Source organism: Panthera pardus, unplaced genomic scaffold, assembly GCF_024362965.1.
Source record: "Panthera pardus isolate Hobbes unplaced genomic scaffold, ASM2436296v1 HiC_scaffold_6, whole genome shotgun sequence".
Classification (NCBI taxonomy): domain Eukaryota; kingdom Metazoa; phylum Chordata; class Mammalia; order Carnivora; family Felidae; genus Panthera; species Panthera pardus.
The window spans coordinates 93490306-93507821 of NW_026526991.1; the positions used below are offsets into that span (position 1 = coordinate 93490306).

Genomic DNA, 17516 nt, shown 5'->3' on the forward strand with positions numbered 1-17516 from the left:
CCGCAAGATCACGTGCTCCCATGCAGCGCCCGCCCGCAGCTCCGCAACCGCGCAGGCGCACACACAACTCCCGCAGCCGCCATAATGCGGTCTTGACTCTCCATAAATACAATAGTAATTTAAGAAAATGTGGTTATAACAGCCCCTAGGAGTCACATATACCTTTCGGGGCGGGAGATGAGGGAGGGGGAACCAAGTTCCTTCCTACAGAGCCGTTCCGCGCAACCGTCCTCAACGCGGCCGCTTCAGTATCGCGCGCTTCAGTCGCCGCGCCGCCGCTGCCGCCGCCGCCACCTCCGCAGATTCAAAAACAAACCCGCTTCTGCCTTGCACGCGCCGGGGCCGTTATGCAAATTAATGTAGGCGGGGCTCTGTGGTCGTACTATTGGCCACGCCCACGGTGCTGACAGCCAATAGGCTCACGGCTCAGCCGTTCCCCATGCAAATCTCCTGGTTTTTTATTTGAATGAGGGAAATTGGCCACGCCTCCTGCCTTGGAAAGGAGAAGGAAGTCTGAGGTGGTGGCGCTGCGCCTTTTAGTTGCAGTGTGAAGTGTGTTTTGAGTGGAGCTTCGCTTTATCCAGTGAGTAGCACTTTGTGAGCGCCCTCTATGAGCCTCAGCAAAGAAGGAAGGAAATAGGTTGGTGAGAGTTAAAGAGCTGAGAGAAACATTTTCAAAAAAGCCTTAAGTATATTTTTTCATCATTTATATTAAAAATTCACAAAGTATACTTTAAACTGTAAGTAATGAGAGAATGGCGAAAACACATCTTTTCTTTCAGTTTTGTGCCAGAGCAAGCACTTCCAATCATACCCTTTCACCAGAAGTTGTATCCTTTATATTCAGTTTTATATTGGGAACCAATCGTTAATGAAGGCCATAGGATGCAGTGAAAAAGGTGCAACTCCTTTTGTTGGGAGATCTGGGCTCACGTCCAAGTACTCCTGCCTTCTTGCCTGTTTCTTGGAACACGTGTGTTAACACGGTTTTCTCATCTCTAAAATAGTGATAATGCCTGTGATTCAAGTCGGTTAAGAGAGGTCAATGACAGGATAAATCAATGTAAAGGTGTTTTGCCAAACAAGAAGAGCCTGATAAATAGATCATAAGGTTTTGTTAACTTGTTTTGAATGTAATTTTTTGCTTAAATTAATCTACTCATTTTTTATTTAGTAATCACTGTGGTCTAGCCCGGCCTCAAGAAATCTATACTAGAGGAAACAGAAGAGTAAACAGGAAATTTTTGTAAGTAATAAATTAGTGGAGGGTGGTTAATACTTATTTTTATACTGTGGGTCTTTCAACTCAGTTGAAATACTGGGTGGCTTTTAGGAGAATCACTTAATCCAGACTTGGAAAATCAGTAATGCCTTCCTCGAAAGGTAAATTGTAACATGAGAACTGTTTTAGTAGATTTTCTGCCTAAAAGCTGATATTTGTTATAAAGTAATGAGGGATCATTTAAAAGGTTCTAAGTCAGGAAATAACACATTTAGATTTGTGTGGCTTTATTGCTTAGCTTTGTAAAGTATGTAACACAGAGCATAGTACATGATTGTTCAAAAAGTTACGAATAGAGGCTCAATTATAATAAATTATGTATTATAATTTATTTAGTACATAGATGCTCAGTTATAAAATACTCAACTAATTATAAATATTAACATAGACATTAAAAGTTGCACTCTATAATAAGAAAAATGGGATTGGAATAATAAAGCCCATCAGGTTTCTTTTTGTATGTTTCCTATAAACAAATAAAAAAGAATCATGTTTATAATAATTCACTCGCAATTGTCTAGACTAATGGCAAAGGGGAAAATAATTCACCATTGACTCACTAATTGATTGATTTTAATAGATATGCTCATATTCTAGACTTGCCTCCCTAAGGCTCCAACTAGACGGTTTTATTGTATTTGAATTTCCCCAAATATATTCAACCACACATTATGTAGTCTCTTCAGACATTCCACTTGCTGGTTGATCTAACCAATCATTCATTGTTTCATTCAACAAATACAGTATTAATTATGTACTCACACACTATTCTAGCCACTAAGGATGCCCAGAGGAAATGACACTGCCACTAATGGAGAAAGAAACATATATACAGATAAACATTATGAAATAATTACTATCATGAAATTACACACTAAATATAAAAGAAATACAGAACAAGAGAACCTAAATCTTCCTCATAGAATATAGGAAAATTTCTTGCCTGTTTCCTGTAAAAAGTGTGACCTGAATAATAATGAAGAGCTTAAAGTAGCTGTCAGAATAATACAAAAGAAAAAGAATTCAAGTTAAGTAAAACAGAAATGCAAAATATTTCTCATTCCTTATGGCACTAGGCACTGGCCAGAGTGGAAGCAGACATGAAGACCTTCTACTGTGTCAGATGTTAATCATTTAGTTGTCAGATTGTGAAGAGGTCCAGCGCTTATTTAACTGGGGACTGAGGCAGACTGGATGGTAGGAGGAGTATTCAGAGGTGGGACAGCTACTTACCAATCAGTACTAAAGGATTTCCATGTTTTGTCAACCATTTGGCTTTATACAAACAGACTGAATATTCTTCTAGAAAAAAAAATGCAGGAGTAAAGCAAAATCACAGAATTTCTCAGAGAAAAAAATTCCAAAAAACAAAAAAACCTAAAATAATAAACATAAATAAATGAATTTCAGTGGTAGCAATTGAGCACCAATTGAACAGAGAAAATAGAACTTTTGAAAAACAGCATAAACTTGAAAAAGGAATAGATAAAAAGGGAAATTGAAGTTTTGAAGCATATAAAATGAGACAGCGTAATGTAACAATTACGAAAAATGGCCTTTGAAAGCTTACTACCTGAACTGGAATCTTGTCTCTACTTTTTTTTTCTTTTAATGTTTATTTATTTATTTTGAGAGAGAGAGAGACAGAGAGGGAACAGTGGAGGGAGAGAAGGAGACAGAAAATCCCAAGTAGGCTCCTCACTGTCGGCACGAAGCCCGAATTGGACCTTCCCTGAGGAGAGAGATTCTTTTTGTTGACTTGATGCAGTAAAAAACTATGTTGAAGAAGTCAATATTAAAAGTTACTAAATTGGCCTATAGAATGTTGGGTAGCCTGAGAATGGGCTTCAGCCATGTAGCCATCTAGCCATGTAGCCTTGTAGCCATAAGGAAATAAATTCTATAAATAAACCAAACGATCTTGGAAGCAGATTCTTTACCAACCAAGCATTTGGATTAAAATACATCCCAGATAATACCTTGATTGTAGCCTTGTGAGACTATGAGCAAAGGAATGTAAGTCATACCCAAAATTCTGACCCACAGAAACCAAGATAATAGATGTATAATTTTTTAAGTTACTAAATTTGTAGTAATTTGTTACTTGGCAATAGAAAACTAATACAGGAAGCCATCAAGAGGTATCTAAACCATTTTCCAAGGTACATATGTGACCTTGTGACATGAATGAAATAAGTGAATGAAAAAATAAGTGAATGAAATGGGTTCTATTAGAAGATATTTAACTGGCACTTAATAAAAAGGATAGAACCAGTACTATAATTATACCTTGGCAAGAGGAGCCAATCTTCTGGTCCCCATATCTTAGAGGCCCCTATATGTCAGAAACACACATGCACACATTTGCAAGAATGGAAGGATGCCTTTGTCACTCAGAATCTGACACTCAGCACTACCATAATGGTAACTGTGACCTTAAAACATCTGCCCTCCTAATATTACTCATGGCCTCAGGGGAATGCTTCTCCATATTTTTTGCTCTGTGTCCTCAAAACAAATGGCAGTTGTCAGAATACAATGAAGGTCAGAAGGTTGAGACATACACACAACCAGAGTATGTAAAGATTTGAGCAGCAAAATAAATTTAAAAAATTAATTTTTCCTTCCTCTCTGTTAGTACATATTCAATAGATTTTTGCTTAATAGTCATTTGCCAATAGTGTCAAGCCTCCATTTTCTTGCTTTTTTTTCATGTTCCAGTTTGTGGTTCTGTGGGCACTCAGAACTTACTGCAGTACTCCCAGAATTTGTACTTAGCTCCTGGAAAACTTTTTGAGATATCAAATAATCCATATTAATCTTATAATGCATACCACACATGTGGATGTTGATGTAATATAAATGAAACATGATATTCACTGTTAAATTAGCAACTAAATTACATTGAGTTCTAGAACTATAAATGATTTTATTTTAATAAGTATATTTCAATTCTGAAAAACCAATGGGTCAAAGATGAAATCAAAAGACAAAAAAATAACTTGAGACAAACAAAAATGGAAATACAGTATGCCAAAATTTATGTGATGTGGCAAAAGCAGTTCTAAGAGGAAAGTTCATAGCAATAAATGTCTACATCAAGAAACAAGTAAAATCTCAAACAACCTAACTTTATACCTCAAGAAACTCAAAACAGTTGAATAAATAAAGCCCAAAATTAAAAGAAGGAAGGAAATAGCAAAGGTCAGAGTGGAAATAAGTGAAATAGAGATTGAAAACACAATAGAAAAGATCAATGAAACCAAAAACTGGTTTTGAGAAGATAGACAATATTGACAAACCTTTATCTAGGCTCACTAAGAAAAAAAGAAAGGACTCAGATAATGTCAGACATGAAAGAGGAGATGTTACAACTGACACTACAGAAATACAATGTATCACAAGACACCACTATGAACAATTATACACCAAGATGTTGGAACACCTAGAAGAAATGGATAAATTCCTAGAAATATACAATCTATCAAGAATGAAGCATGAGGAAATAGAAAATCTGAACACTCTGATTACTAGTAAGAATTAATAATCAAAGACCACCTGACAACAAAAGCCCAGGACCACATAGCTTTACTGATGAATTCTACCAAACATCTACAGATGAATCAATATCAATCAATATCAAAATCTTCCAAAAAATAGGAGGGAACACTTCCAGACTCATTTTATAAGGCTAGCATTACCTTGATAACAAAACCAGAGAAAGACACCCCAAGAAAAGAAAATTAATGGGCCAATATCCCTAATGAACATAGATGCAAAAGTCTCAGCAAAATAGGGGTGCCTGGGGGGCATAGTCAGTTGAGCGTCTGACTGTTGATCTTGGCCCAGGTCATGATCTCACGGTTCATGAGTTTGAGCCCCGCATCAGGCTCTGTGCTGATGGTGCAGAGCCTGCTTGGGATTTTGTCTCTCCATCTCTCTGCCCCTTCCCTACTTGTGCTCTCTCTCTCTCTCTCAAAATAAATAAATAAACTTAATAAAAATAACTTTTTTAGGTCTCAACAAAATACTAGCAAACCAAATTCAAGAATACATTAAAAAGTACATAAACCATGATCAAGTGAAATTTATTCCTGGGATGCAAGGATGGTTCAATATCTGTAAGTCAATCAATGTAATATACCACATTAGAATGGATAAAAATCATATGGTCATCTCAATAGAGGCAGAAAAAGCATTTGACAAATTCAACATCCATATATGATTAAAAAAAGAAACTCTCAGCAAAGTATGTATAGAGAAAATTTACCTCACCGTAATAAAGGCCATATATGACAATCTACAGTTAACATTATCCTCAGCAGTGAACAGCTAAAAGCTTTTCTTTAAGATTGGGAACAAGGCAAAGATGCCCAGTCTTGCCACTTTTATTCAACGTAGTATTAGAAGTCCTAGCCATAACAATAAGGTAAGAAAAAGAAATAAAGTCATCCAGATCAGGAAAGAAATAAAACTGTCACTATTTGCAGATGACATAATATTATATACAGGAAACCCTGAAGACTCCTCCAAAAAACTGTTAGAATAAATGAATTCAGTAAAGCTGCAGGATAAAAAATCAATATGGAAAAATATGCTTCATTTCTATACACTAATAACAAACTATTATAATGAGAAATTTTAAAAGAATCTTGTTTACAATTCCATCAAAAAGAATAAAATACCTACGAATAAATTTAACCAAGGGTGTGAGAGATTACACTGAAAACTGTAAGACATTGATGAAAAAATAGAAGATACAAATAAATGGAAAATATTCCATGTTCATGAATTAGAAAACTTGATATCATTAAAATGTCCAGACAACCCAAAGTAATCTATAAATAACTAGCTATCAAAATCCAATGGCACTTTTCATAGAAATACAACAAAAATCCTAAAATTTGTGTAGAACCATCAAAAAACCCAAATAGCCAAAACAATCTCGAGAAAGAACAAAGCTGGAGAGATCATGCTCCCTGATTCCAAACTATATTACAAAACTATAATAATCAAAACAATGTGATATTGACATAAAAACAGACACATAGATCAATGGAACAGAATAGAGAGCCCAGAAATACACCCATGCATGTATGGCCAACAAATTTGTAACAAAGGAGCCAAAAATACACAATGAGGAAAGGACAATCTCTTCAATAAATAGTGCTGGGAAATCTGGACAACTACATGCAACAGAATAATATTGGACCACTCTTATACCATACACAAAAATTAACTCAAAATGGATTAAAGACTTGAATGTGACACCTAAAACCATGAAACTACTAGAATAAAACATAAGCAGAAAGTTTCTTGATATCTGTCTTAGCGATGACTTTTTGGACAGGAATTTTCACACTCTTACAGGATATTCCTCCAGGAATTCAACCAGGCTTTCACAAGCAAGAGTGGGGAGAATCCTGAGAAAGATTCCTTCACTGTGCTGGGTGTGAGAGGGAAACAACAGCCACTGCTGAAACCCATCTTTTCTATTTCTTCTATAGAACAAAAAACACTTAAATTGAGGTGAAAAGGGCACCAAAAACTGTAGGCAAAAAGAATGCTCTACCCTTGAAGGAGGAGCAGGAAGAAATGCTAGGTCTAATAATTACATTTTTAGGAGAGATAGAAACACTTATGATGTCCATACCCAAAACCTAAGTTTACAGTGCCTACTTACAGCTATTACTTAATCTGAACATCATAGAATACCCTCCTTCCTTACCCACCACCTCAGGATAAAGTGATTTGATTTTTAAAATAATAGTACAATATGACTAGGACAGATACAAGAGACAGATTCTCCCTGGAGAGCAGTGCAAAGGAAGACCCATATGATCAAAATAAAAAAACACAGTAATGGAAATGAACAATGTTTAGATGAGCTCATCAGTAGACTCAACACAAGTAAGCAAGGAATCAGTAAATTTGAAGATAGGTCAATAAAAATCACCCAAACTGAAATGTAAAAAGAAAAGAACACATTAAAGGAAAGAACAGGACAGACTATCCAAGAGATGTGAGACAATATCAAATGGCCTGATACATGCATAATTAGAATCTCAGAGGAGAAGAAAAGGCAGAATATATGAATAAGTAATAGCCAAAATTTTTCCAGAATTACTGATAAACAGTTAAGTCACAGAGCCAGGAAGCTCAGAGAACACCAAGTATAATAAATACCAAAACCCCACTCTTTAAGACATATTATATTCAGACAGTAGCAAACCAAAGACAAAAATCTTAAAAGTATTCAGGGAAAAGGAAACATTACCTATAAAGAGACAAGGCTTAGAATTATAACACATGTCTCACCAAAAAAGTATGTAAACAAGAAGACAAAGTGACATCTTTCAAGTGCTGAAAGAAGAAAACTCAACCCATAAATCAATGTCAGCAAAAGTATCCTTAAAAATGAAGATGAAATAGGGGTGCCTGGCTGGCTCAGTCAGTGGAGTGTGAGACTCTTGATCTGGAGTTGTGAGTTTGAGCCCTGTATTGGGTGTAGAGATTACTTTAAAAATTTTTTTAAATGATTTTTAAAATGATGAAATAAAAATATTCTCAGACAAATCAAAACTGAAGGAATCCATTGCCAGTAAAACTACAAGCAATGTTACAGAATATTCTTAAAGGAGAAAAAATATTATATACATCAGAAACATAGATCAAAATAAAGAAATGAAGAGTGTCAATAATAGAATAAATGAAGATAAAATAAAATGTTTTAATTGCTGTAAAAGATAATTTAGTGTTTTAAAGCAAAAGGCCATTCTACCATTCCATTAGGACAGTTATTTTTAGATGATGAGGACATGGTAAGACTAGTGAATTTTATGAGATAAACATATCACCACACTTCATTTACTGTTAAATGAATTTTTTGGTGGGAAAAATATATTCCAAAGAATTTTGGAATACTATATATTCCAAAGAATTTTGGAATACTATATATTCCAAGGAATTTTGGAATACTATATATTCCAAGGAATTTTGGAATACTATATATTCCAAGGAATTTTGGAATACTATATATTCCAAGGAATTTTGGAATACTATATATTCCAAGGAATTTTGGAATACTATATATTCCAAGGAATTTTGGAATACTATATATTCCAAGGAATTTTGGAATACTATACATTCCAAGGAATTTTGGAATATTATGAGTAAGGCATTCTATAAATCTACTGGTTGTGGTGGTTTGAGCTGAAGCATCATGGGCAGGAAAAGGAAATATGCTTCCAAAGTAAGTCTCTTCCAGTGAGAATGAAGTGTACCCTTCGAATGATGGAATTGATCTAATGTAATCAACCTGCTACCAAAGTTGACTTATCCTCCATGGAATGATCCTAAATCAAGGGTTCATTTTTGGTGTGTACTATTCTAGCTTTATTTCATTGCAGTGGTTTTAGTCAGTGAAGATCCATGTTGCTAAGTCCATGCATAACCTCCATTCCTGCCCACATGACCACTTTTGCTTCTGTGTAGTTGTTGCTTCTGTGGGTCCAAATCAAGTATTTGTTTCTCATCATCAAGTCTGGCAGATAGGAAGACAAGGTGGAGGTGAAGTAAAGGAGAATAAGGACAATCTAGAGCTTGCCAAGCTCTTTGTTCATCACCACATCTGACTAGGATGGCCCTCAGAGTAATGGCCAATGCTTTACTTCAGCCTTGTGAAATACATTCAAATCATAAAAAAGAGAGCTGTATTTTAAAATATTTTGGTAGGATGTTTGAGTAATACACAAGATAAAGAAAAATCCTACGAGTTTTAGTTGGTTATTGGGTTAAGAGAGTGCATATGCCATCGGTGGATATTTGGCGGATAGGTGAAGGATGGAGATAAAACATGGTATATTTGAAGAAGCAAAAATCACATTGACATCAGACTTCTCCTCTGTTATATTAAATACCAACTACTTACTGAAGCAATATCATCAGAGTTTTGAGGGATAAAGGATGTGACATTAGAATCTATGTTTAAATTGTCTTTCATGTAGAAAAGTAACAAATTTATTCTTAGATACTCAAAGGTTTGGAAAATATATGACTTATCTACCCTTAAAGAAAAGCTACTATTAGCTTTAGATGTACTTACCTAAGAGATTAACCAAAATTAATACTCCAGAATTAGGAAGTTTAGGTGTTAATTTAAAAGACTTATTTAAAAGAATTGTTGAGGGGCTCCTGGGTGGCTCAATTGGTTAAGCATCTGACTCTCAATTTCACCTCAGGTCATGATCTCACAGTTCATGAGTTTGAGCCCTGCATTGGGCTCTGTGCTGACAGTGTGGAGCCTGCTTGGGATTCCCTCTCTCTCCTTGTCTTTCTGCCCCTCCCCTGCTCTCTCTCTCTGTCTCTCTCATTCTCTTTCTTTCTCTCTCTCTCTCTCTCTCAAAATAAACAAATAAACTTAAAAAATAAATAAATAAAAGAATTTTTGATAGACCTGAGTCCCAATGAGAATCATAATAGTAATTCAAGAAGCCACATCAAATTGACATTACCACACTAATCAACTTGCAAGAATGCAAAAGTAGAGATGCCTCCTTACCACTGGAATTTAGACAAATTTTAAAAACAGTCTCATTATGAATATGATTTTCCTTTAGGATTTGGCAGAAAATGTTTCTTGATAGTAACTTCACCCTCAATAAAAGTACATACTTAATTTCAGATTTTCAATTAAATAATGAAACAATTATAACCTATATAGTCCCAGAACAACTTCATAAGAAAATACATTAAAACAATGATGTTGTTTTATTAAAATGATAGTATTTTGATTTATTTTTGTCTTTTTTTATTTGGAATTATTTTTTAGGTTGTCTTTCATAGACAGATTATAAATTTGTTAATTGCAGGGCTTCTGCTTCCAAGTGAGATGTGATTGGTCTCACAATGCCTGATCTCAAAGTCCTGCTAGAGGAATAGGTATGTTATACACACAGCAGAGAACTCCAAATATCACCCTCAAGAAGTTTGAAACCTGAGGTGAACTCAAACAAAGTGACATTGAAATCCAAATCCAACAGAGCATAATGCCTGATTGGCTCAGATTCATTGTCTCTTATTCCAACTTCCTAACAGTGGAAAAGATATGCACTCCCTGGGACAAAATCTTTCATTTCCCATAAGCTTTTGGATATACAATGCTCAACATACAATAAAAAAAAATACAATACATACAAATATGAAGAAAAATGTAACTTGCAATCAAGAGAAAATATAGCCATTAGAAGCAGACCCACAGAGTGACCCAGATGTTGGAATCAGCAGACAAGGACTTTTAAATTAGTATTATGAATGTGTTAAGGAAAGCACAGGAAAAGATATATGAAACAGATGAAAATATATAGAACTTAAACAATAAAGCTGTATCTATAAAAAAAGAGCAAATAGGACTGGGTCAGTTGGTAGAGTATTTGACTCTTGATTTCAGGGTTATGAGCTTAAGCCCCGTTGGGCATAGAGCTCACTAAAATAATAATAATAATGATAATAATAAAATAATAAAAAAGAGCAAATAGATATTCTGGACTTGAGAGATACAATAGCCAAAATTAAGAATTCATTGTATAGGTTTAACAGCTAACTGGACATAGGAAAAAGGATCAGTAAATTTGAAGAAAAGTCAATATATATTATCCAAACTGAAGCACAGGGAAAAGAACAAGAAAAAAGAGATGGGAAGGTGCAAGGCATAGAGAGCCATTGAGAGAATTTTGGAAACTTCTTTGCCATTTTCTCTTCAAATGTTTCTTCTGCCACATACTCTTTCTCCTCTCCTTCTGGAACACCATTAGGATGCATGTAAGACTTTTTCACTGACTAACATTTCTTTCATTCTCTTTTTTTGTATTTTTCATTTATCTTATGCTGTTTTCTGTAGTTTCTCTGTTCCCCCAGGAATAGTTCTCTAGATAAATTCTGGAATATCAACTTCTTGCTTTGTATCCAGAAATAGAAAATTCCCTCAGCACAAAAGCATCAATAGAGGATCATTATCTACAGTAAGATACTCTATCATGTTCTTTAGATGTTGCAAAATACCTAAGATAAGAACAATAGAAAGCTGTTTTAAGCAGAAGAGTGACAAGATCAGATGTACAGTTTAATATTAATATTACTATTTGTAACACCTAATGAAATAATAAATTCAGGGATAATAATCACTGGCTGCTAAACCCATTAGCTCAGTTGTTCCCTAACTTCTTGCTTTCAGGAATGCTTCACATTTTCAAAATTATTGAGGATGAAGAGATTTTCTATAAGGGGCTTATATCTCTGAATATCATATTAGAAATTAAAACTGAGAGGAATTTAGAACAAAAATGTCACATAACCTCTGAAAATTTCTGCTATACACTTGTGAGAAAATGTAAATAATATCTATTACTATTTTGAAGTCTTTTTGGCCTTGCAGACTCTCTGGAAGAATTTTGGAGATTCCCAGGGGTCATGTTTGAAAGCTATGGTATTAGCTTGGGAAACTTGATGATGAATGGGTTAGGCAACAACATACCTGAACTCAAAATAAATCTTATCCACACAAAAAGAAAGTCAATTATTTGATTCATGATGCAATACAATATGAAGTATGCAACAACATCTCTTGAAATGTTCTTGCCAAAGGAAAATGAACTTCAACCTAGTCAAATCTCTACATTTAACAAGTTACAGGAAATACAAGGAATAAAAGAACATGTTTGCAATTAGCAAAACCCATAATAAAAATCATAATACAAGATAAATAAAACAGCTTTTTAAACAAATAAATGGGAAGAGGAGAAAAAGGGGGGTTATGATCATATAAACCACAGAAAATCTGTGGGCTTTATGTGGATTGATCCTATTTTAAGCAAACCAGTTCTAATTTTTTCTTCAAATTGGTACAGCCACACCATCCTCCTCCGGAAGGCATCTCACTCCTGTGCATCTCCAGGGCCCTTGGGACCAGCATCCAGCAGGTCCTGGACTAGGTCTGTCTCTAAACTAGAAGGCTGGTGGCCAGACTTGTGCATGAAGAAAAAAAGCAGCAACTGGAAAGAGCTGACAGAACCCAGGGGGCAAGCCAGGCCTCAGAGGAAGAGGAAGGCAAGGGCAAGCTGAGCTGTCATGACCAGAGGGGGACTGGCAGTCTTCCTTACCAGGCATTTAAATGCTCATCGAAGAGTCACCCCATGAGCCGTGATGAGAGACATGAAAAAATGCAAGACACTGAAAATCATTCACCGTCAAATAAAACATTGCAAAGACCTGATAGTCTTGAAAATAAATATAATGACAGCACAGGTCACAGTAATGCAAAAAATGTGCATATTCACAGAGTTCAAGAGAGAGATAGTGGGACCAATTACTCTCCACAGGATAATTCACACAACCATAGTGCTCTTCATAGTTCAAATCACATTCTTCTAATCCAGGCAATAATCCAAGCACCTTATGATTCTGAAGATAACTGGTCTGAGCATATTAGCTCTTCTGAGGAAAAATATGACTACAATGTCAAACAGAAATTTCACAGAGGAAAAACAAAAGAATGGCTTGAAATAAAAAAGAGACAAAAAGAAGCAAAGAAGATAGAAATTAATAGCTTCCCAAAAGGTAGGGATTACAAAAGGGAAATGATGCAAGCAACAGCCACTAGTGGGTTTGCCAATGGAATGGAAGACAGGCATTCCAGCGATGCCAGTAGATTGTTCCCACAGAATATTTTGCCTCAAATAAGCAGACACAATTATACAGACTACAGACTGCCAAGAGCAGAGACATACAGTAGTTCTACATCAGTATAGCACCCCATCATACCAGTGTTTCATGCAACTATTACCCCCAAACACTCTTCCTTCTAAACCATTTACATTATGGCTGATCACCAGCCAAATAAATCATCTGATGCTAATGGAGCATCTACTTTATCAATACTGCCTACACCCACATCTTCTGTCCCTGCACAAGAAACAGAAAGAAAAGATATGCCATGCTGAACTACAGTTTTTTGTTGTTTTTTTTTTATGTTTATTTTTGAGAAGAGAGAGTGACAGAGCATGAGTAGGGGAGGGAAAGAGAGAGAGGGAGACACAGAATCCAAAGCAGACTCCAGGCTCTGAGCTGTCAGCACAGAGCCCGACGGGACTCGAACCCAGCAACCTTGAGATCATGACCTGAGCCAAAGTCGGATGCTTAACTGACTGAGCCACCCAGGCACCCCTGAACTATAGTTTCTGAGTTTCTGATTATATTACATTATTTTCATTTGGTTAACTAAGACACTTAATTATAAATTTTTTTTACAGTCTTTTAGAATGTTACTGCATAGATTTAGATCTAGATTTAGCCATATTTAGCTTTTTAAAAAATGTTTTTTTTAATTAAGAAGACTCAGAACTTTTTTTCCCTTTGACACTTTGAAGTCAAGTGCTTCAGTTATAACAGTTACTAAAGATTTAAATAACTGTCAAAGCCAGATGCCTGTCTTTTATATTTGTATAAAGTAATTTTCAGTTTTTGCGATAATTGTCATGATAGTTTAGTTTAGATATTGTCTCACTTTTTTATTAATTAAAATTTAATATGAAGGGGGGGAGTTGGTGCAGCTACTATGAAAAACAGTATGGAGGTTCCTCAAAAAATTAGAAATCAAACTACCATATGATCCAGGAATTCCACTTCTAGGTATTTATACAAAGAAAACAAAAGCACTAACTCAAAAAGGCATAAGCACCCCATGTTCATTGCTACATTATTTACAGTAGCCAAGACATGGAAACAAACTGAGTATTCATTAGTGGATGAATGGATAAAGAAAATGTGTTGTGTATATACAGTGAAATATTATTCAACCTTAAAAAAGGAATGAAATTATGTGATTTGTAACAACATAGATGGACCTTGAGGGCATTATACTAAGTGAAATAAGTTACATGGAGAAAGATAAATACTGTATAATCTCACTTATATATAGTGTCTTGAAAAATCAACTTGCAGATATAAAGAAGCAGATAGATAATTGCCAGAGGTGAGGGCTAGAGGGTGGGAAAGATTGGTTATGGGGGGGGGTCAAGAAGTACAAACATCCAGTTATATAATAAATAAGTCATGGGGATATAATGCATAGATAACATGGTGACTGTAGTTAATAGGACTATAAAGCCTATTTGAAAGTCTGTACGTCTCTATGGTCTTTAAAGTTCTCATCACAAGAAAAATAATTTTTGTAACTACATATAGTGACAGATGCTATCTAGACTTTTGATCATTTTGCAATATATGTGAATATTAAATTATTATGCTGTACACCTGAAAATTGTATAATGCTTATGTTAATTAAGCCTCAATTGAAAAAATAAAAATAGACATTCCATCTGAAAGAAGTGACGCAGGAAAACTTGAATAGTGATTTAACATTTGTTGATACAAAGACATGATATTATGCCTGATTTTAGATAATCTGGTGGAGTAAGAAAAGGGGGGGCAATATACAAGACAAAAATGGCCATCATAATTTTTGAAGTTTGGTGATGAAATCCATGGGAGTTCATTAGACTGTTTTTCCCATTCTCCCTACTTTAGTATATGTTTAAGATTTTCCATGATAATATGTAAAAACAATCAAGATTAAGGATTTTGATAAAGTAATTATAAGACAAATATAGGAAAACAAAGAATATGTAAAAAGAGCTAAGTCAATTTTGAAAAATAATAGCAAAGAAAGGAGACAGCCTTCCCAGATATTAAGATATACTACAAAGAGTAATAAAAACAGTGCTGTACTTACACAGGAACAGACTGGTATATCCAAAGTTCAAAATAAAGAGCCCAGAAACAGATCCTTGTATAAAAGAGAAATTAGTGTATAATAAAGATTGCATCATGACTCAACTGGTGGAGGAAGGGTGGAGATTTAAATATATATTTTTTATCAAAATGACTCATTATAAAGATAGGAAGAGTTGAATCAGCATCTGTGTCATTACAAATACAGTATGATATCACACTTATATGTATAATCTATAAAATAAAAACTCATAAAAACAGGGTAGAATGGTGTTTACCATAGGCTGGGGAGTGGGGAAGTGGGGTGTTGGGTAAAGGGTACAAACTTTCAGTTAGAAGATGAATAAGTTTGGGGGATGTAATGTATAGCATTTTGATTATGGTTAACAATACTGTATTATATACTTGAAAGTTGCTAAGTGTGTAGATCTTAAATGTTCTCATCACTAAAAAAAGAAATGGAAATTATGTCACATGATAGAAGTTTTAGGTAATACTATGGTGGTAATTATTTTGGAACATATAAGTGAACTGAATCAACACACTGTATACCTTAAACTTAAGCAGTTTAACTCTCGTGATAATTAAAATATTTAACTGTATAAAGCAAAACTATCAGAATAAACAAATGTTGGAGAGAGACTACATAATATTGGGGGTATTGGTGGGGAGGAAAGGATTCTTAAGAACCCAAAAAGCATACGTTTTAAAAGGAAGGAATGATGGTTTTTTTAATATCAAAATTATATGACAAAAGATACTAGAAAAATAGTTAGATCCTAGGCAGATGGATAAGGCATTTATTAAAGATTACAAGTGATAAAAGATTAGTGTTTAGGCTACACAAGAAATTGGGTAAAGGATATGAACACCAAAGAAGAAATGTTCAACATCACCAGGAATCAGAAAAAATACAATTTTTTTTAAATGGGAAATCTAAATAGGCCACAATTTAGAAAACTCTAAACCCAGATGCACCAGATCCACATATGAATTCTTTTATACACTTAAGGAAGAAATAATACCAATATTACACAAAATATTTTTTCAAAACCAGGAGAGGAAGGAACACTTTAATTCATTTTGTTAGATCGGAATAACCTTAATACCGAAATGTGCTAAAGACACTGCAAAAAATAAAAATTAAAAAATTAGGCAAATTAGAGTTAACTTGGTGGAGAAGTAGGGGGGACACTGAGCTTTCCTCATCCCTCAAAGCTGTATTGATGTCTAATTACTTGGAACACCCAGGAAATTGATCTAAGGACTGGCGGAAGGATCTCCACAGTGGGAGGAAGACAACTGGCAGGTGCAAGGTGCGTGGATGTGAATTGGGGAGAGAAAAATGGTGGTGCTGTGGAGGGGAAGGAACACTTTCCATGGAGGACAAAAGGAAGAGAAAGAGAGAGGGGTTGAGAAAGTATGGCATCGAGTTAGCACAAGAGGGAAACCTCTCTGGACCATGGACTGGGAAAAAAGATGTATTGAATGTCCCAGGTTTTTTTGCAAACAGCTTTTGGAGCTCAAACTCTGAGGTTTTGAAAGTGCCTGACTTTCTGTGGAGCAGAGCTATGATGCAAACTCCTGGGGAGGAGGGAGCTGGACTTTGAGTGCATAGGGTGGTATAAAGATCTACAGGGTGCGCTAGGAGAGAACAGTCCCCTTCCTGGAGTACTTTTGGAAGACGGTTTATTGCTTCCCCAAGGACAAAAGACCCTGAAGGTACCAGCCAAAGGCCTTTCAACAGCAGAGTAGAGAGGCTCTGCTCCAGAACAGGGGAGCCTATCCGTGAAGTGGCGGGTCCTTTAAGACTTTAGGTTTTGAATCCCAGCCACACGCCAAAGAAAAAAATCCAGGAGAGTTGTGGTGTAGGGCGAGCCCACTGCCCTTCCTATTCTATGAGGGCTGCCTGAATAGCAGGGGTTGAGATCGCTGTTTGGAGGATAAGAGACTGAGGTGGCACCATTATTACCCCAACACCAACATGGTGGGACTTCAGAGAGCAACACAGCAGCCCCCAAAGGAGGCAGGACCCACTTATCCCAAACCTGGCCTCCTGTGCCTGGCAACTGCTTATTTACTGGGGCAAGACTGACTCGAGCCAATTCAGCTGGCCTCTCCTCCAGACCAGCACAGACAGGCAGCACCCCCCATCCACCAACAGACAGCTCTTTTCTTTTCTTTTCTTTTCTTTTTTCCCTTCTCCTTTTTTTCTTTTGGAATCAGGCTGATGGTTTCTTATTTGTTTTGTTTTGTTTTCCTTTTCTCTTTTTATTTGGATCAGGCATTTTCATTCTCTTTTTTTTTTTTTTTTTTTGCTTCTTTTTTTCTTTTCTTCTGCTTTTTTCTTTCTTTCTTTTTTTTTTTTTTTCCTTTCTTTGTCTTTGAAATCAGCCTTACAGGTTTTTGATTCTCTGAGTTTTTTTGTTCTCATTCCTTTTCTCTTTTT

General features: G+C 35.5%; 1 protein-coding gene and 1 long non-coding RNA gene across 3 annotated transcripts in view; one reads left to right on the top strand and one right to left on the bottom strand.

Annotated features, from left to right (window-relative positions):
• The window catches only part of ATF7IP (activating transcription factor 7 interacting protein), a 121227-nt gene extending 120896 nt beyond the window's left edge, over positions 1–331 (bottom strand). The window contains exon 1 of the mRNA XM_019452043.2: positions 163–331. The gene's annotated coding sequence lies outside the window, so the exon portion shown is untranslated. The remainder of the gene's footprint in view (positions 1–162) is intronic.
• On the top strand, positions 296–12546 carry LOC109268646 (uncharacterized). 2 transcript variants are annotated; one of them, XR_008419494.1, is made up of 3 exons: positions 296–583; positions 1175–1246; positions 12187–12546. It is a non-coding gene; the product is annotated as an uncharacterized LOC109268646 (long non-coding RNA). The 2 variants fall into 2 exon arrangements; XR_002080720.2 differs by lacking the exon at positions 12187–12546 and adding an exon at positions 10153–10673.
• Positions 12547–17516: the final 4970 nt, after the last annotated feature.